Source organism: Taudactylus pleione, unplaced genomic scaffold, assembly GCF_031769625.1.
Source record: "Taudactylus pleione unplaced genomic scaffold, aTauple2 ptg000026l, whole genome shotgun sequence".
Lineage (NCBI taxonomy): Eukaryota > Metazoa > Chordata > Amphibia > Anura > Myobatrachidae > Taudactylus > Taudactylus pleione.
In genome coordinates, this window is record NW_028284428.1 from 15,343,811 (window position 1) to 15,347,500 (window position 3,690).

The window sequence follows — 3,690 nt, forward strand, 5'->3', positions numbered from 1 at the left end:
AAAATAAAATGTCAGCATGCATGAAGTCATATTTTCAAAAACTTAAACTTTCATAGTCCAAAAGTTAAGTAAAAAGAAAAACTAAACAACTAAATCAGTTTCTTAATTTTAAAAAGTTAACAAGGCAAAAAATATATAAATTCTATTATTTGCTGACAAAAATTTAGATAGTTTTGTGCAACCAGCTGGACAGACATTTTTGGTTGGTAAAAGTCTTATGTTCAGTGAGTTTTATCAGCAACCTGTTTGTCAATGTATTTTCCTGATTATACCACATCAATACGACCACTTATCTGTGCATGTGACAATGCCAGTGTTATACTGACCCCGGCCCTGGTGCATGTGACTTCATGATATCACACAGCAAGAGCCAGGGAGCGCCAAGCTTTAGGACACTCCCTGCAGCTTTCTATACAGTGGGTGCCTCTTGAGGCTTAGCGACCATGCCCAGGGACACCTAGAGGAGGGTGGAGCGGGTACTAATTACCTGGGCCCGAGCTTGCTGGAGGGGCCTGGCAGGGGCCCAGGCCCAACACCACTCCCCCTATTGTACATCACAGCAACCCAGCACACGCTGCTGTGTGCAGGGCTGCACTGGGAGACTGCTCGCGGCTGCAAAGAAGCAGCCACAGCAGTCTTTTAGTATTTTTTTACATAAGGGGGCATGGCCACACCTCCTGCGATTAGGCTATGACCCCTTTTACCCAGTCCCGGTGTGGCTCTTGGTGTGCCTGACCATGCCACCCCCTTGGCCTCATGCCTGGGGTGGTGGTTGACAAATATCAGCCTTGGTTCTAATTTGTTTTATTGAAGAACTAACAATGTTATCTGCTGAATGTCACTTTGACCAAGTTATCTAATGTCACAAAGATCACCTGAACATCACCTGATATATCTTATATCTCACCTAGTCCACTCACTTTAACAAAGATTGTTACTCCCTTTACTAAACATCATCTAATGATATATCTGTATTATATAGTATTTGTGAACACTCCTTTGTAAATGATTTCTCAATTATGTGTATAAAATGTCTTGCAAATCTGCTCTAAAAGCAGAAATCTATCTGACTTCTCATTGTACTTACAGTACTCCACGTCACTCTGAATAAACCATTATATGCTTTACAACAAATAGATGGCACAAAAAATATCTACTTTATCAACTGTATTTTCAGACATTATGGAAAAGAATGAGCCTCTTATATTATTTATTAATGACCCACCCTACGCACGTGAACAATTTTGAATTTACTCTGATAGTCTTTTTTTACCGGGGTCTTATAAGATTTCCTATAGACCATGTTAGTCATATTTCCTCCTGATGTCAACACATTAAGTTGTCCATGAGATAAACAGTCTCCACTTGGATCAATTAAAGCCATGTTAAGTGTCTGTCCCTGTGCTTTATTTATTGTCATGCTGTAGCAGACACTTACCGGAAATTGGACTAATTTGCTTAACTAAAATCCTCCCTTTGTCACACATTAATGTTTCATACACCTAAACTTTGCTTGACAAACGTTCTATAGAATATTGAAAACTGCATCAAAATCCATTTAGTGGTTCTCGAGATTACCCCAAACAGACAGACATCTACCATGGACTTTATTTTATACTACTGTATGTATAAATAAAGTTCTCCCTTCATATAATACCATCTTAAAATATGATGGATATAGCAAGCATGGCATCATAGAGAGGCAAATCATGGAATTAATACATTTTATTATCATTTATTTATAAAGAGCTGACAGACAAATTATGCAGCACTGCATACTGAGGTAATTATGACACATGAATCATGTATGTATTTTTGTGCCAAGGAAATACCTTGATAAAGTAAGGGTGTATTAATAATTCAGAAGATCAACTCTGTTACTCAGAGAATGAGAGGAAAAAGAGACAAGTTACTGGATAGAAATAACAATAACTATCAGCTCTCACTCACAAACTTTAGGTTTGCAGCCACAGTGCATTTTTAAAATGAAAACATAAAATTATGATTCATTGTCACTTTGATGATAGTGCTACACTTGCATGGAAAGCTTTTCAACTCATACATGACCCCAGTATAATCAGTCATGGACTAAAAACATAGCCAAGTGTCCAATATTTTATTTTTGTAAGTATAAGTATTTATTTTATTTTTTGAATTGCACAAAAAATAGGGTACAGGAGAGAAACAGGGAACATGAAAAGCAAAAACTTTGGGGGGGCATAAGTCAACTATCAAACAATACAAAATAACACTTACACAAGAATATGCAATACATATTCACATAGCATGTATAAGTAAAGTCACATTTAGATTAGTAAGAGCCCCATCAGGAAGGTTCAGAGCTAAGAGAGTCCAAAAACCACAACTTGACCAGCTAAGCCGCTACCCATCTTCTCTACCCAATGTTCACTCCATCCAAACCACCGCATCAAAGGAGAAGTGGTAGAGTATCCAGCATCCAGGTGAAAAAAGGTTAAAAAAAATTAATACTATTTGTATTCATTTACATTTTGAGTGTGTTAATTTTGATACTATAACTTTTTGTGCTAGTGTATTACATTTTATATAAATATAATGGATATAACTAATTGCATCTAGGAAATTATGTGGAGAATCATAAAAAAGTGTATTTTATTTCCATATTTTTTCATTTTTATATAGTATACCTATAAAATATAAAGATACTTATTTCACTGAGGATCTGAGAGAGAGCCCTACAGTATCTGAAATCTACAATTAATTTAGGTAGACCAATAAATATATTAGTTCCCCTAGTGAAACTGGCAAATTATTAAAATGTAATACTTATTTCTGGTAATGTTAAACCACTTAAACCACTTGCCAGTCATACAGGGGTTAAACCAAAGCCAGTGCACATTACAAGCTGAAATGAAAACACTATAACAAGCATAAATTGTGGATACTCTGCAACATCAATGTTTAACTAAACCAATACAGAAATAATTCAAAGTGATATTATGTAAGCAGTTCCCCTAAGATAGTTTGCTTTTTGATGAATAATGCATAACTTGCTGTAAGCCAAAAAGCACGAGGGACTTCTATAATCAAGGACATTCGATTTATGTTTTCTTTGTTTATAATTATTTTATTTTCAAATATTCCTACATCAAAAATGTAAAAGTTATAGCAGTCTTATGATGAACATAAGGTGTATCTTATGCAAAGAGCAATGTAATTTAATTAGCTTTTCTGCAAAATAATTAAAATGACTAATGCAAAGTTGCTTTGTTCAATTATTTAGAACAATAATCTCTACGTGTTTTATGGGGTAGGCCATAAAATACATGTAGAGGTTGTGGACTAAAATCATAAACTATACCTTGTAAAGGAAAATAAGCCCTACTACTGCCTTACAGGGCTCCGGGCCTGAATGGTTTGTACTCATCCCTCACAACTGTCCTGCACATAGGAAAAGTGACAAATTCAAAGTAAATTTGGTAAGTGCTCTACCCATAGAAGCCAGATTTTAGATAATTAAGTGGCTCCATTATTTGTACACCTTAAGCCACTAACAGTGTCTATTGGTGGTATTGTTCAGTTACCATAGTTCTATGAGTCAGTTCTCTAAGTTCCCTCAATCACTTTAAAAAGTTTGCTCCTATGGTTGTGAATGGAATCAAGTTGGTTCTGTCTTAAAAGATCATAGGTCACAGAACTTTCCAGATTTAC